We start from the raw sequence: 27961 nt of genomic DNA, 5'->3' as shown, positions 1-27961 counted from the left end.
TCAATCAAGAACATGAATGTAACTTCCGTGGAATGTTTACCACTATCTAGTTTATCTCATTGTACACCCTTGGCTTATTTCATTAAGCTAGTTTAAATGGCTGCCCAGATTTTGAGCAAATTCCGGTTTTCGAGTTCAAGGCGATGAATAGTTTTTAGCTGTGTTCATTGCCATGGTAGCTTCATCCTCCTCTATCTCTTGCTGCAGATTAAAGCAGTTTATAGTCAGATATTGAGCCAAATCAAACTTGTTTCACTTGCAATTTAAATGCATTAAAACTGTTTAAAGAGCATACTTGCCATACAACCACTTGCTTGCCAAATGTTCTAATGAATGTGGGGACCGTGAATTGCTGCTGCAGTTACACAAGGCTTCACGATACTCCATATAACACAGGTATTGTGTGTGATGGAGACCTATACATTCGTTACATTAAAACTGAACATGCAATACAAATATTTAGCAGTGCAGAACATGTGCTGGATTGTAACCAAATTTATTCAACAGATATGAGAACACATTTCTGATACAGATTATAATTCACAAGCAGTTCTGGTTTGTATTTAATTTGCAGTTCATTACTAATTACATCACAAAAATGCATTAATATAATTTATTTAATTACATATATTATATTAGATAATGTTTTCTGAATGCTTTTGATTCCTACCTTTGACCTATAGTTTATCAACATAGATTTTAATGACATTATTATTTATTTTATTTTATTTTTTTATTATTTACTTTACCTTATATATGACCCAAAACAACAGATTTTTGCAATGCTGAGAAAGTAGACCCAGGCAAACAAATGATTTTTTTCTTTGTCACTAATTTATTTTTTTATTTATCTGTCCTGCACAACATCTTGTACAAACATTCTCCTATTGTTTAGTACAAAACTGCTTAGTATTAACTGCTTCGCTTTCAGCTCCTTCCGCAATATTTGGGTGTCATTGTTATAGTGTATACATAAAACTATTGGAGTAGTATTAATAAACGTGTAATTATGGGTAAGGTTAAAATTAGTATAAGCCTGGAGTTGTTCCTCTTGTAGCCTACTTTCTCTTGAGACTGATTCTCAGACATTTTCATACAGAACTGTCCGTTCCCTTCAATGATGTAGCAAATCATCCTGGCCCAAACCATGATATTACATATCTTTTACATAACTAATCTTCCAGTAGTCCTCTGACTTGCCCACATGATCCATTTTGCAATCTGCAGACAGGCAAACATTTTCTTTGAGATCAGTGGCTTTCTCCTTACAAACTCCCTTGTGCACAGTTGTTCGATGTTCTCCTGCTGGTGCATTGAGTTGCCTTTACAGTTATCCTCCTTTTGGATCCCTAAAAAACTCTCAGTGAACACCCCTAAAGATCATTTGTAGAGACCATTTTTAAAAATCTGTAAGAAGGTTTTCTGCATTTTAGAAAGGTTTTGCATGGATGTTTAATTTCCTTCACTGAACCACTGGCGTCGATAAAGAGTCTTTCTTTTTTTAGAGTGTGGCATCAACACACAACCTCATTGAAGGTTTCAACCTTTTCCAGTCTGATGAGCAACAACAACTCTCTTTCTGAGTTCTCAGAAATCTCTTGTAAAGTATGTAAGGAAACACTCAAAAGTTTGTAGTATATGGCTTGCGTTATTTAGTGAGTATCTCTGAAATAATTGAACTAAATGTTCTCATCCACTCACCTATCTCATCATATTCCTTTATTCTAGTCAGTGAATTCAGAAACTGTGCTCAAGCACTCCTTTTAGAAGTAGCCATCTAAGACACTAGTTGTGTCACAAATTTATACAATAAACTACTACCTCTTTGAATTATATAAAAAAGTTATTTTATCCTCATAATCAGAGTCTTATAGCCTCCCTTTTGCTGTAATAAGCAACAGGTGCATGAAGTGTCCTACATTCCACACTTTCTTTTGGGTTATATAAACGCACCATCTAGTTATTTAAATTGCACTTTTCTCTTGGTGAACACTACGCACACTATTTGCATATTACAAAAGATCCTTGGAATAGTGCCCACAATAATAAAATGTTCTTTTATTTGTATTTATTTGGCCCAGATGAGGCTTTTATGCTTTTAGCCAAAAAAATGAAAAAGTGTGTTAAGTAAATGGTTAATCACTAATCCACACATTGAAGAAGTGGTTGGAATATAGATGGATCGGTGATTCGTTTAGTGCTTTGTGAGTACATTCTGGTTATTCCACTGCCACTGATCCCATAAACTAAATTTGTACGCTCATGGTGCGATATGTTATATCTTTGACCAGATGGAGTGCACTCTGATCTGAAACCATATGCATTATGGTTTGAATGCACATCCTGCAAATGGTTGATCCCTCAAACTGTGCCATATTTAAAGTGTGGGAGCAATTTTTAGAAAAGCCCATACACTGGGATTTGTTGCCCTAATGCCTCAGACTTGGACCAGCTTTGGCTCAATTTAGACACTTTAATCCAGATCTGGTCAATACAGGGCTGTCGTTCTTTTTGTGGATTAAGGGAAGAACCATAGCATTCAGCAGATTGGAATAGGACATCAGAATGATGATACTTTAAAACAGTGTCTTAACGTGTATATAAGCGTTTTCTTAATGGTCAAAGGCATCAATATAATGTTTACAATTTGGAACGAATTAGATGTGTCCTTTGGGAACAACCCTTGAGGGCACCCCTAATGATTTCTTATTTAAATCTACTGGATACTAATAGGCATGGAAGAAAGGCCATTTAATGTGTTATATTAAACAGTCCTATGCTGAGTGACAATGATATGGAAGGAGTGAGAAGTGAAGGCAGTCTTTGCAGCTTGGTTTAGTAGGTGAAGCTACCCTCTTTTCACTGTGGGGAAGTTTAAAGGATTCTCAAAATTAGTTTGGCCTAAACTATAATTGTGATCAGGGGACATTTTATTAACATGAACCTTATAATAAACGGGACTTTGCCTTGACTTTTGCCTTAAAATCAAATATAGAATTGTATTGATATGACTCATTTAAATTTGGAAATGTTTCAGCTAGATGGCTGTAGTTAAACATAATAATATCACAGAGTTTGGTTGGAGATCCCATTTAAATGTTTGTCAATGAAAAGTTTTTGCGCTATACTAACAAAACATGTTTGTGGATAAAATGGAGATATGTCTAGTTAAGGCTAGCAGGTATACAGTATCTACAGGGTGTCGCATCAATAAAGCCTAACTGTTTTTAAACGTGCATTGTTACTATTTTGCATTATTTTAAGGGGTTGGTTTAGTTTTTTGTTTGTATGCAGACATTATAAAACTTCACCAGAGTTTTACCTGATATCCAGCCTAGACACAACCCATAAGTCTACAGCTGACAATTCATACACTGAATTAAAAGATCTCATTTTTCCTGTCCATTTAGCATAAATAAAAAGATTTTGGATTCAAAAGGGGCATTTGCCCACAATATTGAGCTGTTTAGTTTACCATAGTCTTCCCTTACTGTCCATTGATTTTAATTGTAATTTTATAAATTTATTTTATTCTTGTATATATATATATACCTATATATATATATATATATATATATATATATATATATATATATATATATTTTTTTTTTCCACTTTCTTCGGCAAGATTTTTCTTTCCTTCGTTGCTGTGTCCTTTATCCACAAACAAAGAACTGTATCTGTTTTACCTCTTGTGAAATATGTGATAATAACAGTGATGTTGACAATATTGACATTGTAAAATGAACCACTATTAAAGTAAGTATCTATCTGCTCTATCTATCTATCTAACTCTATCTATCTATCTATCTGTCCATCCTACATCTATCTATCTATCTATACTCTATCTATCCATCTATCCATCTATCATCTATCTATCCATCTATCCATCTCTCTGTCCTCTGTAACATGTAATCAAAGAAAGAAACAGAATGGTCCCTTTTCAAAATAAATCTCTTTTAAAGATAATTTAGTCAATATTTTTTCACACTTTTATACATCCAAACCATAGACATTAAAGAGGCCATGGCTGTGAATGTGCCAAACAATAAACTACAATATCGTATATGAATGCCTAAGGGAGGCAGGAAGGACAGCTGTTCTTCCTTTCAGTGGCAAACCACATGTAACCCGTCCCCTAAGGACGTGTTTGTATGGTGAAAATTCAAGAGTGGTATAACCTCTCACATGGAAGAGCAGCGTTTACAATTTTTGAGATAAATAGCATTAAACATTTTTACAAACATTGTTAACTGCGTATTTAGCTGTTTATAGAGCGTTAATAATAACTCATTTTTACATCCCACATTTTATAAAGCTGTTAAATCAACAAGCGGTACACTCTTGTCCAGTTTGCCCTGGCATTAGTTTAATATTAACTCATGATGATGCATGCAGAATATCAGATGTACATCTGTCTTCTCATCCTCATCGATGAGGATACTGAATATAACAGTTCCTACTAAACATGGCCCGGTAGTCTGCATAGTGAAGAGAGTCCATCTTAGAAACTTCCCTTTTAACGCAGAAAGAAAAAGAAGATCAGTGAGACAAGCGTTTTGTGTTTACTTTCATAATATAGTTTAGTATATTACCTTTTTAATAAAGATCATTTATTATCTGTCTACTGTTTATGCATACTTTCTTGTGCATTTGGATATCCGTTGAATAAGTATATGTTTTTATGGTGGCACACAAACTGGTCTTCACCAAATCTGCTTGTTATGATATGTCTCAACGAAGCCAGATCCTAAAGCGAGGTACAGAGCATTACAGCTTGGGATTCATGGTTTCTCCATCATCTGATGTTCAGGCTTCTATTGTACACATGGGCGAACACACTTGCGTGGCATTCTTTTAGCCTTGCTTAGCACTGCAAGTCGTCTGACACACCACACAGTCCCATTCATACAGTGCGCCGCCTGCAGGTTCGAGCAGCCAATAAAGTCCTGCGGGTGATTTTTGTAAAGATCAAAAGTCAGTTTGGCCAACATCTTTCCATGTTTTTTTTCCAGCCACATCCAGGATGGCTCTTGGTTGATTGTTTCTACTGTGTAATGTGACATGCAGAAAGAGAGAGAGAGAGAGAGAGAGAGAGCAGGGAAAAACAAAGATTTAAGTTAAATTATATTTAGCATTTGGGTCAAAATTTTGGAAGGAAAGGGATATACATTAGGAGAATGAGTAATGTTCTGGGATAGGCGTGAAGGAACTGAAGCATGCAATAAAAAGTATATTTCCTGTTCTGTGGTTTATATATTGTGTATTTTACAGTATGTTCAGGTTTTCTTTTTGTTTATAGTCAGTTTGTAGTTTATAAGTTATTGTTTCTCATTTTGTTTGCTAAACGCCCGTTTGATTGTACTTTGTGGAGTCTTGGTTATTTTCCCTACTTGATGATTTTATTGTTTTCTGATTGTTTTTGGTTCTTTACTGTTTGATTTATATAATAGTGTTTCTTCTGTACTTAGAATGTCCTTTTGTGATATTACTACTAACAAAAGTTAACTAAATTATTTACATTATTATTATTATTATAATGTAAAATAAGTTATTAAAATAAAATAAAATAATTTATTAAATATCATTGATGAAATAGATAATGCATTTATCTTTTATTTACAAGAGACAGTAACAATATCCTGAATATTAGCCAGCCGAAAGATGTACCTTCCTGCATGAGTTGCTTTCTTTCAAGTGTGATGCCTCTTCCTAAAATGACATTAATTTTCCACATTTTGCACCACATGGCATGAAAGTGCTATAAGAAGAAAGCAGTGATATCAAAGAGTTGTTTCAGTTTTATTATTAGAAATATTATTATTATTAACAGTATTAATATTAAAATTCTTCCAAAAATGTAAGTCTCTCTTAAATATTCTTAGAGCCAATAAATTCTTATGAATCATTAAATGTATAATAACTTAGCTTAGATGGACTTTATTTTTATACAATTGTATATATATATATATATACCTGCTCATATATATATATATACTCTTATATATATATTTGTATATATATATACTATATATATGTATATATATATATATATATATATATATATATATATATATCTATTAATACAACAATTCATAATATATCTATACTGCCTTATATATGCATTATTATAGTTTTTCTGTTGTATTTGTAGTGGTTTGTTCAAATGCACTGCTATTGATTTTTCACTTTGGCTGTTGTTAGAGATCAACTGGCTGCATGCTGATGTTATATCATGCCTACTGAAGTTTGAGTGAAAGCCTAGGTCTAATCCTGAAGGCACAGGTTGGTGCCACAGGAACATGAGGTCACCTGACTGATGCACCACTTACCTGTAGAGGCGTTCGGATTGACTGCTTACAGTACCGTGACCGCTAAAAATGTTTCTTAGAAGACTGGACAGAGCAAGTAAATCTAACTTTCAACTACTTGGCTTTTGAAAGAGGCTGTATGTTTGTGCTCCTAGAGGCGCTAATGTAGGAGAGAAATGATAAGCTAAAACACTTGACATCAGATATGCTTTGGGAAGTTCCATTTGATTGTTCACACTCACCCTTCCTACTTTCTTACAGTCAAATTGTTTCTGAAAAAAAAAAAGAAGACACGTGTCCTTTATGGTGTCATTGATATCTAAAAATTAATTTTGATCAACAGTTCATTTGGAATCATATATTCCTCGAGATTTTCGTCTTTTATCTCTGTCAACAGACTTATCTGTATTTCAAACCTCATACGACCTTTTTCACCTTCAACCACTAACTAGCATGTTTATATTTTCATGAGAAATAAGTCAATAAGCTGAAGTGAACATGACTCTCAGATGTCTGTTGCTCAGATCTAGCTCAATCGCTGCAGTTAGAAGGATCCACCAGGAGAGTGCTATCAATTCATAACAGCTGAACATAAACTTAGTCCCTAATTGAAAGCTATATGCTAAGGCAATATCTTGTGTGGCAGTAAATTATGAATATGCTAAAGTATACGTTTAATATCAATGGTGTGAGCACTAGAAGCTAATAAAATGGAACACAGTCCATGATGAAAATGCATTCGATGTATTTAATGATGCATCAGCCTGTGATGAGCCACTGACTGCCGGCAGGGGCCCACTTCTGTCCTTCCCCTAAGACCATTGAGATTAGTGTGTGTCTTTGGGTTTGAAAAATTCCTCATATCACTCCAGTTCCATCTCATCCTTTTTCAGCCCTATTACAGCTGCATGTGGAATATATCAATCACCTAGAGAGAAAAAGCATTCGGGATCTTTAGGTAAATTGCTCTAGTTCTTGGGTCGGCTCACCAGTGGCACGCTTCCCTCCTTTTTGATTTATCACATATAATCATTTATTTACCTTTGTACTAAAATTAGAAAGTAGATACCAGACAATGAAACATTGTAGTCCAGCATATATTGATATTATCTTACAATTCAACAAAATTAGACATTTGACTGTTAATAATAGTTATTAGACATAAAAATTAGACATTATAATTATTAAATAAGAAATATCTTAATTTGACTTTTATATATCAGCTCCAGTACCATTGATAAATGTTTTCAAATTATGTAATAATCCAGGTAACAATATTGTAGTTGCAGAAACGAGACGTCCTGAATGTATTTCTTAATGTATCTCTGAAATCACTTCTAGTTGTGTCTCCACTTGTACAATTCTCCCGGGTCATTTGCGCAGTGCCTTTCTGTGGGCGATTCCGGGTTGAGTGACGCTGAAGGGGTCCTGGATGCTGAGGCCAACGTGGTAAGACTGCTGTGTCATGGGCCACAGGCTGATATGCATCTGTGGATGTGGCCTTTTACACACTACACACACACACAGAGCAGTGGCAATTGCAGCCTAGAACTTTGTGTTTGGTTAATGAATAACAATTGTATATAAGCAGACAATCATATTACAATGAATTTACTTTGAAGAAGTTGAAGACACATCAAAGTTTGTCTATTTCCATTGGAATCAACTGTACTCCAGGAAACTAAAATACAGTAAAGAACCACACAAGATGATAAAGCAAGTAGCATCAACAATAACGAAGCAAATATGCTATATACCTACAAAATAAATATATAGTAATTGTTAACAATCACTTTAGACATATATAAATATCAGCAAACAGAAACATTATAATGAACAGAATATCTAATATTTGGTTGTTGTCTATTAAAATGAATGTAGTTTTAAGTTTAAAATCTACTATCAAAGCTAAAATCTTTGTAATGTGTTATTATTTGAATAAGACATCAGAGACATAAAAAACATTAAAAAAAGATTACTTGTGTGATAATTATTCTCTAGGAAATCACAAGATTAGTGCCTATATATATGTACTTCCATGTATACCCAATACCCCCTTTCAAAGAAAGCTTTCTCTTAGGATCCTCTTTTTGTTCTGGGTGTTGCTTTACAGAAGTAACTCTGTGTAGCCCAGATCTGTTCATTGCTTCGGAGATCATTTGCTAACCTCTTTTTCACTGCTGTTCCTCTGACAGCATGAGTATTTGAGTCATGCTATATTTGAACAATAATGTATAATAATCTCTCAGTCAGCCTGAATCTCACACCACTCAACCATTTCCAAAGTTGCTACATTAAAGCTATCTGAAAATACATGAGTATACACACCCATACTCGTGCTATATTTAGAATGATGAAATTTCCATATTTACTGGCAGCAGGGCAGTAATGCAAGCATTTTGATTACCTGGGGAGAAAACAAGAAAGCCTGTACTTAGTATGTATTTACCTTTGACATAATAGTGAATGGAAACTCATAAATAAATGGTTTAGAAATGGGTAAAAGGTTTATATTGTTTTTAAAACTACTAGAATTATGTCTTATGCCTTACAATAGGTCAGGGTGTCATAGACACTAATCTCTAGAGTGCTTGAAGAGAGATTTTAAAGGGTGATCAAGGATCTCTGATAACATGGAAAAACCTAGATCTTGGATTTAATAATATTTAATGAATACCGACCCTGCTGCAGCATCAAACCAATTAGCATCTAACAATAATAGGCTTTTCTTAGAACTAACCACATATTGCTATTTAATTAATTTGTTATTAGCTCAGCTATAGTTGTAGTTAAATTATTAGAAAACTAAACTTGTTCCACGTTATGAATTTGAAATCCAGAAAGTATCCAACACATTTTAATCTTCATTTTGGAACGCATACTGCTTTCAGAATCCCAATCAACTTCTTGGTCACTTTTATGATTCTGACTGAAGTGTTGTCATCCCAGTTTTGCAAAAGTGACTGCAAATGATTGTCTTTGAATATTGTATGGTAAATATAAAAGGAAATGTAGTCCATTTTTTTTGTGTATTTTTTTTTCCCAAGGACCAGACCCTGCCAAGTGGAAAGGGTCAATGGTTAGGTGGTCTCAATTTAACCTTTGCAGCCCACTACTCCCAAAGATGATAAGCTGTGCTATGTTTAGTAGGATGGGTGGCAGCTGTGAAAGCATTTATTGGCTCTGAGCTGACAACGACGCAGGCCCCTGTACCATATGACACATTCATTGTTTGGCGGTGGTGAGAAAAGAAGAGAGCTTCAGTCACACTGAAAGGCACATATGAGAAGCACCCATTATACAGAGACACATCAGAACCTCAAGGAACAAAGAATTGGAGATCAACTTGGATGGATTAACGTTAGTGTTCAGAAGACCAAAGCATCTGTCGTGTGGAATATTTTATAGGACTTGCAACTGTTAATGATATGATTTTTTCAAAATCATAACAAACACAGAGGTCAAAGGTCATTTCCTAAAGAAGAAGAAAAGCTGACAGCAGGGTCACAATCCTCTTAGAAGGGCCTGGAGATTAGTGTTTTGGCTGGTCCTAAATGCTGATCTGATACACGCCGTTGACACGTGAGTTTACTTTTAAGATGCTTACTTTCTATGACGGTGTCTTCTTTGTCAATGTAAATGTCAATAAAAATAATGACTAGGTAAATGCATTCACATTTCAAATTACAATTTATTTTAATAGTGCACTTTAAATATTCTACTAACTAGAAGTAAATTTGTAACTATATGTCAACTAATTCTCGTGGATTTTCAACTACATGTGTACTAACTCTCAGAGAAAACTGTTAGTAGAAATACGTTTCTCATAGTTAGTATGTTGTATGTTATTTCATTAAATTAAATTATGTATTAAGCAGAGAGAGAAGTTATTAAGCAGATAGTCTAATGACTGCCGGTTGACAAATTACTTACTTCTCTTACAGACTATCAAAATAAAATGTTTCATTTTTCTGTTGGAGCTTTACTACGAACATACAAAGAATGCAGAAGTATAAGATATAGACTACTTAATATGTGACTTAAAGCGCACTCACAGATAACATTTTTCTAAACATTTTTTTTCTAGTTAATATCTTTTGGATGTCATTGAGGAAGCAAATAATCAACTGTGAACCTGTGAAATATATATATAAAAAAGGTCATTTATAATAGTACATCGATTAGTGATCATGAGCAAACATCATATAATGATGAACATATCAGTATTTCCACTTTCAGATATATTTATTAAACTTTCATGACGTGCATAACTATCTGAATGTTAATAATTAATTGATAAACTATATTATTTAATAGTAAGTAATTGATAAATAATTATTATAAGTTAATGTATCTTTTTAAGAACACATAAACTACTTTATTACCCAGTATGCTGTTATTTACACATCTTACTGTGATTATTTGGTCATGGTTATATAGATAGAGAGATATTAACATTATATTGGCAAAAGTATGCACTATTCATCTGACTATTATTAGGGCATGGTTCATATTACTTGACTGGACACTTCGGAAAAATGATCAAGCATGACCTGATTAATATTTTCATGACCAGATTACTATTTATGCATTATGTCTTTAACATGCACTCAGTGGTCTTTTCGAAAGCAGTCGCCTTGGACGTAAAGCCCAACAGGCCCAGGAATGCAATTTGATCCAATGGAGATCACCAACAAATTCTTTCAGTTCGTTTACCCCATTCTCTGATTTGAATTTTCATATAGCTTCCTTGTTCATTTACTGTGTTATTTACTGAAACACGCAATTTGAAAAATATTTGTTCTAACAGTTAAACTACATTTATGCTGACATAGCATATTTTGATGCAAGACACTAAAAACTGAGATGTGACAGAACAAACAAAACATCTGCTCTTGTGTAAATTCACCATACAATTAAAAACATTTCATGTACAATGTCCTTTAAACGGTAAAACTTTTCTTTACTGACTTGGATAGAACACCAGCCATAGTGTGAAATGTAATGAAAAGTGATGAATCCTGAAGGTATGAATGACAAGCATTTGTCAGAGTGAACATGCTTTGTCTTATGCCGCACATGGCCAACTCTCCCGCGTCTTTATTTGGACAGACTATTTTAAATGCTTCCTCCTGATAAACAGCACCAGCTGTCTGGGCTCAAGTAGGGGATGGGGACTGGAGTTATCTTGAATGCTGCAAGAGGACTTCCTTTATGCAAGGAATGTTTCACTATTGCACATAAAGTTTACAATATGCACTGCTTTGTACCCTTAGAAGAAAATTGACAGCAGTAGGTGACACAGTAACAGCAGAATGGAAAAATGCACTTACATTACGTACGAATGTTCACCGTCGCACTATTATAGTGAAAAGGCACAACACTCGCACTACAGTTATTAACTGTACTACTGCATCTTTATTATTGTACTTGAACAAAAAAAAAACAAACGTTATTACTCTACTCAAAAACATAATTCAACAGGTCTTGTATTATCATTGACACTGAAAGTGAGACCATTGACAGCAGCTGATGGGGTGACACTGGAATCAAGCTTTGGTGTCAGTAGTGTGCATAAAAATACCTTGTTGCATTCAGAAAAAAATTTATACTCTTTAGTAAATGTTTAAATGGAGGCAACGTAGTCTTAAACTATTAAAATTAGAATTAGAAAATACGGGTAGTACATTATAAAAACTATTAAGGCTATGGAGAGTCCCCATGAACCACAAAAAACAATGTGTGTGTGAGAGAGAGAGAGAGAAGGAAGGAAGGTTGCAAAATGTTCTTGCCCTGGATCCAAAAGAATGTACAAAATGGAGTGTTTGACACTTGTTACAGTTCTGAAAGTTCTTGAACTGTGTTTTTACTTTTAAATTAGTCAGAGTTTTATGTATTTATTAGTGATTAATTGAGCTGCGAGTTTCCAAATTATTGAGATAAAGAAAGAAAAAAACACTGTGTTTGTTTTTGTTTTTCCAGAGCTGGGTATGTGCCACAGATATTTGTGCCATTCCTAATTCCAATAATAACACATACAAAGGGCTTACAAGACATTAAAAAATATGGATGTATTTGGAGGTGCTCCACGTGTGCTTGGTTACCCGCGTCCAGTTCTGGTGAAATGTGGAACAGATGCTATTCTTAAATGTCAGATTGGTGGAGATCCCCAACCAGATGTGATCTGGGAGCGTAAAAATGAGTCTATTCTTCCTGAGGGTCGTTACCGTATTACACAAGATGGCAAGGTGTACGGCCTTTACATCTCTGGGGTGACAATGGAAGATGCTGGTCAGTATATTTGCTTGAGCTAAAAACAACATTGGAGAAACATATGCAGCAGCTACCCTTAAAGTTGAAGAAGAGCCCCAGGAGCTTCAGCAAACACAGCCAGCCCCAACACCGCCACAACAAATTGAAATAGTAAAAATTATTCCACCAGAACAAGAAATCAAGATTATGAATCAACAACAGGATGTGGTAGTACAGAAAGCAGACCCATTCCAAGACAACAAGCCTCGTTTTCTGATCAAGCCTCTTTCTCTAAGAGTTGACCGTGGAGAAGATGCTGCATTCTCCTGCAAACTGTCTGGTGAGCCTTTACCATAAGTGGTATGGGAAAAGATGGTAAACAGTTGAATGAGATCTATGAAAGTTCCCACTACCATGTGGGCCAGCAAGATGGTGGCTGGTTCCAGCTGAAGGTTTTCAGAACAAGAGCCCCAGATGGAGGTGTTTACATGTGCAAAGCAGTCAACAAGTATGGAGAAGCGATGGCCAGGAGCTGTGCTCCTGGTAGAGCCCATTCCAGAACAAAGAGTGGGGAAGCAAGGCAAATGGCTACACCAATGGCCATTACTCACCAAAACAATCAAGGGCCAAACACTCAAAAGAGCCTCACTTAAATGTGTCGAAGGCTAAGAAATTCACAGTCACAGAAGGCAAACATGCCAAATTCCGTTGCTATGTCACAGGAAAGCCTAAACCAGAGATCGTATGGAAGAAAGATGGAGAGAATATTGTGCCGGGTCGAGCGATTTCTAATTTTGAAGATAGAGAGGGTATTACACCTTGAAAGTACTGTACTGTAAGCAACAGGATACAGGACTCTACATATGTGCTGCCTCAAACGCACTGGGAAACACACTAAGTGCTGTGCAACTGTCAGTTAAAAGGTAACTCATTTTTAATTGTCAACTATGTTTTATTAATTCCTAACATATCTGTAAGAACTAACATATCTCTGGGTTCTCTGACAGTCCAGTTCCTACTTTAAACATTCTTACTCCTTCACTAAGAATCCTAAAACTAAAATATGCCTAAGATCTTTGTCTTGGTTGTTTTGTGAGTTGTCATATAACTGTTATCTCCCATTATATATGTTAATATATGTTGCTGTGTGTTAAGATGGTTATGATATGTGACTATGGTATATTAATAACACGGATATACCCTTGAGGTCCCACTTTAAATTAGGTGTCCTTAACTACTACATACATATAAATTAATCATTGGCTCGTATTGTGTACATAAATGTTTTTACATTTTACTTATATTTAAAAAATACCAATATGTAATTGCATCCATAATTAATTTCTTGCACTGTTGATGCATTCTCACTTACAGCTTAACCCACCTTACAGTTTTAACACCTAACCTGTCCCTAGCCATATCCATATCCCACCACAAAAGCAGCAAAAGTGTTTTGCAATATAATATAAACAAAACATATATTTTTCGATATATAAGTACATAAGGCCACCTAATTTGTGTTTATTTTTCCAATATGTTAATATAACATTGGTTGAATTACTTTAAGATTACTGTAATACATTTCTTACTCTTCATGACCATAATATAACAGTGGCTGTCTAACTTTGTGGGTATATATTTAGTTGTGAAGTCATGTATTCGATGAACACTGACCAAAGCATGATGAAAGGTGAGAAAAGCCACAGAGCTCAGTACATTCCTGAGTGACAGCATCACTGCAATCTTATCAACAATGCAATGGGGCATAGCTTAGGCTTTGTATGGTGCAATTAAGCCTGTAGGATTATGTTCTTTCCTGGTAACTGCATGACCACAACCTTTTTTTTAACCACTGTCATTGGCCTGCCACATCCCAGCTGATGTATTTTCTAACTTTACGTTGTTTGGTTCATATGTATAGTGCGTTTAGATAATTAACACATTTGTTGTTTCATACTACATCTGCAGTGTGATTTGTTTTAATCACTTATCAAATCTGTTTATAGGGCCCCCGGTCCGATTTAAGCAAGCTCTTCTAGACGCAGAGGTCAGGGAGAGGATGTTGCCGTTCTGGAATGTGAGGTTCGGAAGAGTCCATTTCCACAGCTTGGTACTTGGAGGATCAGAGGCTGCTGCGGGGAAATAAGTATAACATAGAACAGAAAGGAACACGGAGAAGGCTAACAATACAAAATGTTGGGGCAGACGATGACGGAGTTTACCTGTGTGAGATGCCTGATGGTGGAAAGACCATTGCAGAACTGGCAGTTAAAGGTAAAGTACAGAGAGAATCACAACTCACATTCCAGAAATGTTTGCGACATTTTTTCAATTTTGATCAAATGAAATAAAAATTTAAATCACATCACTCTTTAGCCCAGATAATACAGCATCAGTGATTTCCAAAACAATAATGTCAAATTTTAACTTGTCTGAACAAAGAACACTTTTCCAACTGTTTATTTTAAATGAGCCTTTGCCCACAGGACACAACAGTGCTTCTGGACCATGATCATATATTGCTGTCTTTCTGCATGATAGAGCTTTAGTTGGAATCTGCAGATGGCATGATGGATTGTGTTTACCTATAGTGGTCTCTGTAAATGTTCCTGGGCCCATTAAGTAATTTCAATGACAGAATCACGCTGATGAGTGATGCAGCGTTGTCAGAGGTCACACAGTCCCTTAAACACACAGATTTCTCCGGTTTCTCTAAATCTTTTGGTGATATATCGCACTGTAGATGATAAGATTTGCCAAGCCATTGCAGTTTGATGTTGAGGAACATTGTTTTTAAAGTATTCCACAATCCTTTTAAACGCTCTTTCACTGACTGCAGAGCATCTGCCTCTCTAAGACATCCCTTTATAGCTAATCGTGTAACAGACCTCATGTCAGTTTGCTAGATGTTCTCCCACCTGAATCTTTTCACAGTTCTTTGCTTTTTCAGCCCACTGTTGTCCCCATGCCAACTTTTTTGAAACCTGTAGCAGGCATTAAATTTGACATGAGCTCATTTAGTGGATAAAAGTGTCTGTTTTTGTTTAATCATTTGCTATGTTCTCTATGTTGTATTGTGAATAAAATATGTGATTTGAAAGTCTTTTAGTTTTAATTTTATGCAAATAAGAAAAATAAAATGACCCAACATTTCTGGAATTCGGGTTTTAGGTTGACATGTTAACACTTTCATATAAGTAACTTGATACGTTTGAGAATTTACGTTGCAGTTTGATATACAAAGATCTGGTTCAATTATTGAACATTTTTCTGGTAGGTACAATTGTGAAGAAACTTCCAAGGAGGTTGGAGGTGATGGAAGGAGAGAATGCAGCTTTTTTTGTGGAGGTAGAACAAGATGATATGGATATCTGCTGGTTTAAAGATGGACTGCAGTTGCAAGAAACACATCAAACCATTGTCAAGTCTTTGGCAAACCCACATCCTGGTTTTTGTCAATACATCGTATCAAGACTCAGGCACTATTACCTTCATGGCAGGCAGATCGACAACAAGCTCCAAACTCAGAGTCAAAAGTAAGATAATACACACATGGCTTTGTGATGCACAACTTATTATTATTGTAAAAAAAAAAAAAAATCAACAGAGAAAGAGATTTATTTCTACTAAATATTTTTGTGTGGAATTCATTATTTAGCCTGAGATTTACAGCATTCTGATTTTTCATTCAGCTGCTCGACACTGCCCTCCCATCTGTCCTGTGAGTGTCCAAATGAACACTGACTGTTTAAATGGTGCCACCCTTTCCTGGTCAGCATCACCTAACTTGCAAAACTCTACTAAGTCAGTGTATGTGCTAGAACGCCAGGAAGTGGGCTCTCAGGAGTGGCAGAGATGTCTGACAGCAGAGACAGCCACTTCTGCTGAGGTCCTAGGTGACAGCGTGCCATGTGAGGGAGATTACCGTTTCCGTATCTGCTGTGTCAATAAATACGGCAGAAGCGGACATGTGGAGTTTCCCAAAGTAGTTCATCTGGGTAAGAATTACAATTTTACAAACTTTCTTTAATTTCAGTGAGATTAGGCTTGGCATTTTCACCGTACAGGATGTACTCTTAAACATATTTCATTTGCATGTATTCATTTAGCACATTTATCTAAAGAGACAGTAACTGTAGTTACTGTATAAGTGAGGAACATCAATAAGATCCTACAATACTCATAGTATAGGGTGATTTGTTTGTTTGTACATGCACACTATAGTAGTACACTGTAAAATTGAACTAGTTCACCTTATTCAAAAAAAGCATGCAAACCGAAAAATATTCTCCGATATTTGGAATTTGGACAGCAATACCTAGCTCAACCACTCGGTATCAATCATACATACGTAATATTAGTCTAATGCCAGTCTGCGAATTTAATCATTTTGCAGATGCTTTTATCCAAAGCGACTTGGTGTAAGGCTTGTTTACACCCAACACGATAAGTATAAATATAATGATAAATGTATAGTTTTTTTCAGTTAATGAACAAAAACATTGACAGCCAATTAGAACTTACCTTATTGTTATTGTGTGGAAACAGTTTATCCAGTGGTAAAATCCTCCTCCTTCTTCCCGGTTTCAGTAAACTCGGTGGTCGTTGCACAAATTCAAAACGTTGCTTGTTCGCATCCTCCATTATTCCTTCTTTTGTTGTTGCCTCTCACTGGTGAATTAATGTCATTAGTTTTGTTGTGGCTACTTGAATATTTTAAGTAAGGCTTTCATAGCAGCAAGTAATTTTAAGTACAACTAAGTAAAGGTAAATAATTATATCTAAGTGAACTATTGGACTTTACAATAACATGATATAATGTCTATTATATTGTCTGCAGTCCCAGGTCCAAAGATCAAAACCCCTCTGAAGAACGCTGTGGTCACTGAAGGGGAGGATGCTGTGTTTTTCATTGAGCTCTCTGCTAACTTGATTGGCACATGGTTCCTGAACAGCCAGCAACTGCAGGATAGTGGACTCTTCTCCATCACTCAGTCAAAAAACCAACACATTCTAAGAATTCAAGAAGTACCAAATGTGTACGATGGAGCTGAAATCACCTTCATTGCCACTGGCTTACGAGATTCGGCGACCTTACAGATTAAGGGTCAGTATTTAGATATTTAGGTTTGAGTCACTGTGTCTTACTAAATATAAAATGAATTGATGACATGATTGGAGCTGACCTGCATATGTCATCAGATATCTGTAATTGAACAGATTTTGATTAAACTTATGGAGGAAAATAATAAAAAAAAACCCTGACACATATTCATTGACCAATTCTTTGCAATAAAATCAAGATGCATTTAAAAAATGTATTAATTCGAAGATCTCATAGATAATTCTATACGTACTGTTTTGCAGCACCTGAGGAGAAATTCTTACCAATGTCAGAAATGGACACCAAGAAGACCACTGAGGTAGGAAATCCCATTGTGCTGTACTGTGAGGTGTCCCATCCCACAGCCATCGTTCAGTGGTTTAAAGATGGACAGGAGCTACAAGTAGAAGAAGGTCTGAATATCCAATCAGATGGCAACATGAGGAGGATCGTCATTCAGTCAGCAGAGCACTTTCATTCTGGAGTCTACACCTGCCAATCAAACAACGACATTCTCACATTTACTGTGAATGTTGAAGGTAAAAAACTATATGCACTTATACACTATATGTACTTGTACAACATTACAACCATAAATGGTCAGCTGGACCATTTTAGTGTAGCACCCCCTCTCTTTCTGAAGTAGAAATTTCTAAGGGACTGCTCTTGGTTCATAAACAAATGCCTTGTGATGTTGGATTAAGGCCCCCCTCTCTCTGATTATACTATATCCTTCTAATATATCCTTTATTTCCTGAGTCAATACCCTCGAAGAAACTAAACAAGATGGTTTCGCAAATAGAAAAGAGAAATTTAATGAAATAGAAATCTGAAACAGTAAAAAAAAAAAAAATCGAGCAAGATACTTCAGTTAAGTGGAATAATTTCAAAATCTCAATTTGCCCCAAACCACGTATCTCCCTCCCTCTTTTAACTTATGGGATTGCAGACAAGTTACCTTTCCTAAACTGGTTAAATAAATCAAATGTAATTTCAATACAATTTAAAGAGCGAGAATGTCAACGAAACAAACAGCAACAACAGTGGGCTCACACAATCTCACACACACACACACACACACACAGGAATCACACACTCTCCCTCCCGCTGCAGGCCTGTGTCGTGGCTGGTGTGCGTTGAGAACCTTAAAACTTAAACTGGCCGCTTCACTCGAGTGAGCAAACGAACAAACAAACAAACACACAGTACCCCTTCTTCCCGTTACGGATCACGATCCCTGAATATTCCTGTTCCCGCCGAGGCGTCCCCATGATGCCGGAGGAACACCCAACGCTTCCGGTAGCTGGAGTGCGCTATCCGGAGGAATAAAAGAAAAAGTCCTGCGATCTCGAGATCCAACAAAGAAAAGTCTCACAGCAGTACACAACGACAGCGATCGTGTGAACGTTTGAAACACACACTTTAGTACAGCTGATGCACTAAGTTAGCGGTAGAGGCGGCAATGTCCGTAAGCGTTCTTCGAAAGATAAACTTGACGTTAACCCATATTGTGGACTAGCTGTATCTTAGCAATTAATACAAAAAGAAAAAAAAACACACTGTTACAAACAATTGAACGAAAGTGCCAATTTTTTATCTCATCTCTCTTATTATACAATCGGATTACTCTGACCTTTTTTGGGGCGGCTTTAAACTACAGGATATCCAATCACCAAATGCAAACAAACAAAATTGTATGCATACGTTTTCCCCTGTGCATTTCTAACTAACTTTTACGCTACATAACGTAATGATATGTGGAAAAGTAACCTTAAAAAAGAAAAGAGTACACATTACAAATACAAATGAAAACAAACTGAATAAAATACATAATTTAACCCTATCACTGAAAGGATTTATTTTTTCTTATGGGGTTGCATTAGCAAAACAAAATAATTCACCAAAACATTGTTGTGCACTGTTTATTATAACTTGTTGTGTGCATTGCTGTGTGCATTGGATAGTGTTAGAATTATCAATCTGCAAGGATCTGCAGCCCGCAGTCAATTTTGATATTCTGGGTATTATCAAACAGCCAGAGTTTTACGAACGCAGCAAACATGCAGGACTACTCGCTCAAATATTGAGGAGCTAAACCATTCAGGGCCCTATAAGTAATTAACACAATTTTAAAATCTGTCTGATGTTTGATAGGGAGTCAGTGCAGTGTTGACAGAACTGGGCTAATATGTTCATACGTTCTAGTTCTAGCTGCTGCATATTGAACCAGCTGAAGTTCGTTTATCAAGCTTGCAGAAAAACCACCCAATAAAGCATTACAATAATCTAGCCTTGAGGTCATAAACGCATGAATTATAATTTCTGCATTTGACACTGAGAGCATAGCTTGCATTTTTGATATGTTTTGCTAGCACACATATCAAAACAGCACACCTAGGTTCCTAACTGATGAAGAGGCATTAACGGAGCAGCCCTCAAGAGTTAGACATTGTTCTAGATTATTACTTGTGGGGTTTTTAGGTTCAATAATTAGCACTTGTTTTTTTCTGAATTTAGCATTAAGAAATTACTCATCATCCAGTTTTGTATATTGACTATGCATTCTGTTAGTTTGTCAATTTGGTGAGTTTCACTGGGCTGCAAAGAAATATAAAGCTGAGTATCATCAGCATAACAGTGAAAGCTAACACATGTCTCCTGATAATGTCTCCCAGAGGTAACATATTATTAGTAATTATTAGTAGGTGTGCATGTCCACGGATAATTTAACAATCCTGAATATGCTGTGTCATATTATTTGTATTATATTTTATTCGTAATGATTTAAATAAAATCTTCTTTTCCCATCAGCCCCTGTGTTATTTAAAGAGATTGCACTTGAAGAGAGGCAGAAAAGCGCTATGGAACTGGACCCTGTGGTTCTGGCGTGTGAACTCTCCAGACCAGATGAAACGGCCTACTGGTTTAAAGATGGAATTGCAGTTCTGCAGTCAGACAACATCACCATTCAGTCTGAAGGCACCATGAAAAGACTTATAATACGTTCAGCCGCGCTGGCAGATGCTGGAACGTATAACTTGCCAAGCAGGCGACCAAACCATGTCGTTTTCTGTCAACATTAAAGGTAACAGTCAAAATACTGTTTCTCTTTAAGTGTTATGTTTAACATATTTTTTTGTACCATCACCTTACAAAAAAGTTGAGTCACAGTCCACATAAACTGCGAGAAAAACTAACAACATTAACTGACTTCTGTCTAGAACCTCCGGTTACAATTGTAGACCCAAAAGATGACATCCACATGGAGCGTTATGTCTCTGAGGAGATTGTCCTGAGCTGTGAACTCTCTCGATCAAATGGACAGGCTCACTGGTTTAAAGATGGCCTAAAGCTTCATGAAAGTGAGAATGTAAGACTCAGTGCTAAAGGCCCATACAGGACAGTAACCATTCTCTGTGCTTCCAAACGGGATTCTGGAGAGTATGTATGCGACACAGGTGGAGACTCAATATTTTTTCAGCTCATTATTACAGGTAAGTATCAAAGGATATGTTTCTCCCTTCTTTATTGCTATTAGAACCAAATGTTTGTTATATTAGATAGCAAGTTCAAGATATACATATATAATTGATCAAAAACCAGCAACATGTGTTTTTTTTCATGTTTTGTTAACCATTACGCTCCTCTTCTAAACCCAGAGACCCCAGTCCGCATTGTGTCCCCCAGAGAGCCAGAGGTTGATGTGTGTATACTGAGCTCTAAGAAGCTGGTCCTGACCTGTGAGATCTCCAAAGCAGATGCAGAAGTCTGCTGGTTTTGTGATGGCATGGAAGTGGAAGAAAATGATAACTTGAAATTGGAGGATGAGGGGATTTACCACAGGCTGGTCATTCCCTGTGCTACCATTGATGATTCTGCAGAATATGTATGCGAGACTGCAGATGACTCTGTCACATTTTGGGTGAAAGTAGAAGGTAATTTTGTGTAGTGTTTAGAAAGAATATTTGATAATATTCTATTCTAGATGTATAGAGGTTTAATATAGGGGTTTATTGATTTAAGAGATTAATTTTCTTCAGAAGTTTTGTTTTTGTGTGTGTGTTTTTTTAATGAAATTCTGTTGATGATACTTTTTTCAACAGAGCCCCCTGTTAAACTTTCTTGCTCCAAGGAGACAGGCAGCATTACAGAGAGTTTTGCTGGTGAACCTTTAGTCCTAGAGCTTGATGTTTCCCGTGATAATGCAGAGGTGTGTTGGATGAAAGATGGAGTGAAGGTGGAAGAGAGCAGCAACATCACAATTACAGAGAATGGCCTCAAACGCAAGCTTACTATTCATTTTCCAACACTGAAGGATTCTGGGATATATACCTGCAATGCCTTGGATGACACAATGGATTTTAAAGTCAAAATTACTGGTATGATGGTAAACCACTATTTCTTTGACTTTTCTTTCTTTTTTAGTTGTTTGTAATTTTTTCCTGAAGGTTAGTTTTTGTTTATCTTTATCTCTTCCAGAGGCACCAGTACAAATCCTAAATAAAGATCAGATCAAGAGTGAGCACAAGGTTGTGCTATATGATGATGCTGTATTAGAGTGTGAGCTGTCTACGTCCAATGGTGTGGTCAATTGGTATAAAAATGGAAGCCCTATTGAGGAGAATGAACGTTTCTGTTTTGAGGAGGAAGGTACTTTCAGAACGTTGGTCATTCTCTGTGCAGAGCTGCAAGACTCTGGAGAATATATGCTTGATGCTAAAGATGATTCAATTTCATTTCATGTCACTGTACAAGGTAAAACATGTCTTTCAGTTGTGTTGATGTGAACCTGTGCATGATCCTAGAATGTCCCGATATTTTGTTGATACCAAACAAAAGTCATAATAACATGTTTTTGATTAACTCAGAGCCATCAGTGAAGATCATTGGCAATTCTGGGGATCCTGATTATCAGGAGATGGTGACAGGAGATGATCTCATCTTAGCTTGTGAGGTTTCTCGAGCTAATGCACCAGTTACATGGCTATTTAATGATAAGCCATTGGTCTCTGATGAGCGCACACATATTGAAAGCAATGGAACACTCCGCAAACTGACTTTATCCAACATCCTTCTTTCTGACTCTGGGAAATATATGTGTGATGCTGCTGACGACCAAATGATAACCATTGTTAAAGTTCAAGGTACTGTATTTATTTTCCTTTCCTTAATATAATGATTGTGTTCAAAAACCTGTTCTACATGTTTTTAAATTGTTAACTAATGATTGCTTTTAATAGTTTTTTCAAAGTTGGTCTAATTAAAATCATGTGGTGTGACCAACACAGGCATGTGGTCTAACTTCCATGTAGAAATATTAAGGAGAAAAAGAAAAGAAAATTTAGTTTACCTTTATTTTCAAAGCTATAAATTGCCATGTGGTCTGACTCCCTACTTGCTTAATGGTTACACCACATGACATCTTAATTCTAAAATGAATAATAAAAAATGGCACTGTTTTTAAACTAGGTTTTAAACTAGATTTGTTATAACTGTGGACGTTCTTCATTTACCTTAAAAAACTTAATTAAACCGTATATGCCTTATGTGTTGTATTAATCTCCAGAGCCAGCTGTTGAGTTCCTCAACAAAGAAGAGGTGAACTTGGTTACTGGTTATGAAGCAGAGTCTGTCACTCTTACTGCAATGGTTTCTAGACCCAGTGCAATAGTGCGATGGCTTAAAGACTGGACTCAAATCAGCGATGAACGTTTCCACATAGCCAGCCTGGGCTTGACTCACACTTTCACCATCAATCCATTAAAGAAACTCGATAGTGGAGAGTATACATGTGATGCAAACACAGATGAGATGCACTTCAGTCTCCTGGTCAAAGGTTTGTAACTGGAATCAAACGTTTTCTTGTGACGGAGCAAAGCATTATCAATGCAACATTGTTCGATGTAAAATAATAACCATGTAACCTGTGTGTATTACAGATATGCGTATTAAATTTATTAAGCCACTGGTTGACACAGTGGCTCATAAAGATGGTATGGTAACACTTTCCTGTGAGCTATGCAAGGCTAAAGCAGATGTCCAGTGGAAGAAGGATGGTCTGGAGATCATTCCCAGCCGTCGCTTCTCTATCCGTGCCAATGGGACAGAGAGGAGTCTCACAATCCATCGTCTCACCAAAGAAGATGCTGGAGAGTATGCTTATAGTCCAAAGATGACTGCACCAGTGCCAGATTAAGGGTAGAATGTAAGTATGAAACTTCCTAAACATATTAAAACACACACAAAATGACACCTAATTAATACTATCCACTTGCTTTGCATTTGCAGTGCCTCGTGTGGTGGAATTCCTCACTGAGCTTCACAATACCACAGTCATGGAGGGTGAGGATGCTACCTTTAAGTGCGTGGTCTCTCCTGATGATGTTCAGTTGGTCTGGCTCATGGATGGAGAACCCATCAAACCCAGTGATCACTTCCATATTGAACAGAACAGCCTCTGCCATACTCTGATAATCCGAAAGGTCCAGCTCTTGGATTCCTCTCGGATCACTGCAGAGGCTGAGGGCATCATTTCTAAAGCCAGCCTCAAGGTCCAAGGTAAGTAAATAAATGATTAAACTTTAATTATTAATTCACCCAAAGGAAAAGGCTCTGCTATCATCGACTCACTTGACTTCAGTTTTTATTATATATGAGAAATTGTTTTGTAAAATTCATGGCTTTGTAACACTGAACTTTTACATTTACTTACAGAGGCACAGGTGTTGTTCACAAAGAGAATGGAGGCAGTGATGGCTGAAGAGTTTGGAGATGCTATATTAGAGACAGAAGTGAGTCTGGAGTCTGGAGAGGTGCAGTGGATGAGACAGGGGGTGGTAATCCAGCCAGGACCCAGACATAAACTCACCCAGAATGGCTGCAAACGCATCTTGACCATCACTAACCTCAGCCTGTGTGATCGAGGCACTTACCGTTGTGAAACTCTCCATGACCGTACACAGGTCAAACTTAATGTGGAGCGTAAGTAGCCAAGAGCATTTTCAAATATTTGGTACTTTAGCCTTAACAATTTATGATTCTGCTGAAACAATATATAATCTGTTGGTGATATTGAATAAAATAATGGACCTATGAATTTGGCAGATATTTCAATAGGAAAATCAGCTATTTCTGGTCTTTGGCCTAAAAGTTCTGAAATTGTCTATGAAGATTTAATTTAGTTTAAGATTAACTAAATAGGCACTTTTACAATTTGCAGCAAGGAAGATTGTCATACGCAAGGGACTGATGGACTTTGAGACTTTTGAGAGAGAGACTGCATCCTTCGAGGTGGAACTTTCACATGGTGATGTGGAGGGTGTGTGGCAAAAAAGATGGTCTGCGTGTCAAACCCAATAACAACTGGCGTGTTAGTTGCAATGGACGAGTGCATGGTCTCACCCTCTCCAACCTCACCATAGAGGATTCTGGTAGCATTATCTTCTCTGCAGAAGGTCTGAGAACTACTGCCAGGCTGGTAGTCAAAGGTGGATATATAAAACTAATACTAAAAAGCTAAAACGAATAGTATATTTCCAAGGATTTTTTTTACATAACTGGCAAAAATAAAAAAAACATTTTGCATTACATTTTAGAAACACCAGTAACGATCATTAAGAAGCTGTCTGATGTCAGGTTTGAGGAGGAATCTGCAGTCATTTTGGAGTGTGAGTTGTCTAGGCCAAATGTGGACGTCAGCTGGCTAAAGGTACTCCTAAATTGGAAGAAAATGCACAGTACCTTCCTAAATATGTTTTCATTCTTTCTTGCTGAGCTGTTTTCTCTCCATGAATTGATTGGCAGAATGGGTTGGAGCTGAAATCCAGTAAGACTTTGAGGATTTATTCCATGGGACGTAAACGCTGTCTACAGATCTTGGAGTGCAGTATCGGTGACTCAGGCCTTTATGCTTGTGAAATAGGTGACCTCAGCACTTCCTGTAAACTTGAGGTCTATGGTAAGCTTTTTCACTTAATTTTTTATTTATCTCTCAGCTTGCTCCTTATTGGAAACATTAAGAAAAATGTTCACTAGAGGTAAAATTCCCCTTTTGTTTTAGAGAGCATAGCCATGTTTTGCTTAGTTAAGTTTCTATTTTAAATTCAAGACAGAAATTTATAATGGTTATCTGGATTTTAAACTTGGCATGAAACCAAAACTGGCTGTATGTATTTTGTTATTGTTACGGTTTTTGTGAATGACCATTTTGGAAAAGCATCAAAGCAAAACACATTTCTGTACCAAATAAATCCCTTAGGTTTTTGATAAACGTTCATAATGTTTTCTCCACATTGCAATCAGAACATGAATTAGAGATCATAACTGGTTTGGAGGATCTTTGGATTAAGGAGGACCAGAATGCTGTCTTTATGTGTGAGCTCTCTATGGAAGACATGCCTGGCTCATGAGTGGTACAAAAATGGCAGCAGGATACGCCCCACTAGTACCATCAAGACTCGTACAGAGGGTGAGGATAAACTTCTTACAACTAATCTTGTTATGAAGTGCTTTTGTGTACAATCCCATATTTTTGAATCATTTTCTTTTACCCTTTAATCAGGCACAAAGCACTTCCTGCTTATGTGCAATGTCAAGCCAGAAGATTCTGGAGAAATCAAGTTTGTTTCCAAACAAGTGAGTCAATTGCTTATCTCGAGATTGAAGGTATTGTACAAAAGGTGTACTTTAACTAAATATGATTCTGCCTTCGTAGTAAATAAAAAGATAAATGAATTAACTACAAATCTTTTGTACACACTTATTTTTACAGAACTTCCTGTAAGCATTGTCCGTCCCCTCAGGGATCGTACAGCACTGGAAAAACATCGGGTCATTCTAGAATGCACTGTATCATCTGCAAATTGTGATGTCACCTGGTACAAAGAGGATCAAGAGTTGGAAACCACAGAAAACATGGAAATAATACAAGAAGGCTGTTATCATAAGCTTGTCATCCATCAGGTGGCGCTGGAGGATGAGGGAACCTACAGCATTGAGGTCGGGGAGCACACGTGCACAGCTAAGCTGATGGTGGAAGGTGAGTATCCTGTGAATTCAACTGCTGACTATATAAGTATAAATCTATGACTTCAGTATGCTAATAGAATGTTTAGTCAATATTATGAGATGCACAGCAGAAATATTCATAGTTCAAACTTTTTTTCTGTTGAACTTCACAGCCCAGTCTATCCTTGTGGTGAAGGACATAGAAGATGTGGAAGTGAGAGCTCCTGAAATGGCTTGCTTCCAGTGTGAAGTGTCTGTGACCCTCATCAAGCCTCCCGTCTGGACTCTGAAAGGAGAGACCCTTCAGTCAGGGCCCGATGTCCGAATAGAGAACCAAGGGACTGTCCACAAACTGACATTCAAAAACACCAGCTCTGACATGAGTGGGACAGTCAGGTTTACCACAGGGAAAGCCAAGACTAGTGCCAAACTGACAGTGCTGTAGAAATGATCACATTCATGAGGACAGTATAGAAGAGGGGAGTACTATATATTCGGATGCGTGAAAAGTGTCATGATTGAAACATGATGGTTGTCGATATGGAATATCCAGCTAATTTTAAACAGAACGAAGTAGCAAGCAAGTGTTTTTATAAACTCAAGATGGACATTGGAAGTGTTATAAAGATGCGCAGTGTTTCTATTTTTTTATTTATTTTGCAGTTAAATCATTGTAATACTCGCTCATGAATGCTGATAAAGAAGACAAAGTTCGTTGTATGTTATGTGGATGGGACATTTTTATAGTATTTATAGTCTTTAATACTTTACAGAATAGAATGACAGAACGTTTTATTTTATAGATGCAAAAATGTAATGATTGAGTTTTGTTAAATGAAAGTCAGCAATAATATCGAAGCTAAAATGTAATTTAAAACCATTTTCAGGGTAATGATGATATTGTTGCTGTTAACATGAAGTCCCTTTAAAAAGTAAATAAATAAATAAAAAGATGCCAATGTGTCAAAAAGTTGTTTGTATTTTGTGTCTTTATTTTTCAATGTTATTTTGATTTTTGCTAAAAGGATACTTCATTAGAAAGGAGAAAGTTACTCACAAGAATCAAAAACACGTAAATATATATAGTTTTTGTTGTTGTTTTCGTTTTTAGTTTTTTACAAAAACTATAGCAAAAAGATCTATAATGAAACATTGTATTGAAAGACATGCCAAACAGAGTGCGATATACAGAGTTTGAAATATAAAATCAAATGTAAAAGTACATCAACCAGATTTACAAAGTAATAGTGACATAATGAGCAGAAAAAGGAGCATTTATATCCTTGGA

At 36.4% G+C, this 27961-nt stretch overlaps 1 pseudogene; it reads left to right on the top strand.

Annotated features, from left to right (window-relative positions):
* The first annotated feature begins 9881 nt into the window (after positions 1 to 9881).
* On the top strand, positions 9882 to 27598 carry LOC122346903 (annotated as a pseudogene).
* The last annotated feature ends 363 nt before the right edge of the window (positions 27599 to 27961 follow it).

The sequence above is a fragment of the Puntigrus tetrazona genome, chromosome 6 (assembly GCF_018831695.1).
Source record: "Puntigrus tetrazona isolate hp1 chromosome 6, ASM1883169v1, whole genome shotgun sequence".
Lineage (NCBI taxonomy): Eukaryota > Metazoa > Chordata > Actinopteri > Cypriniformes > Cyprinidae > Puntigrus > Puntigrus tetrazona.
The sequence above is the reverse complement of the archived record's forward strand: the minus strand, read 5'-3'. Positions and strand labels throughout refer to the sequence as shown.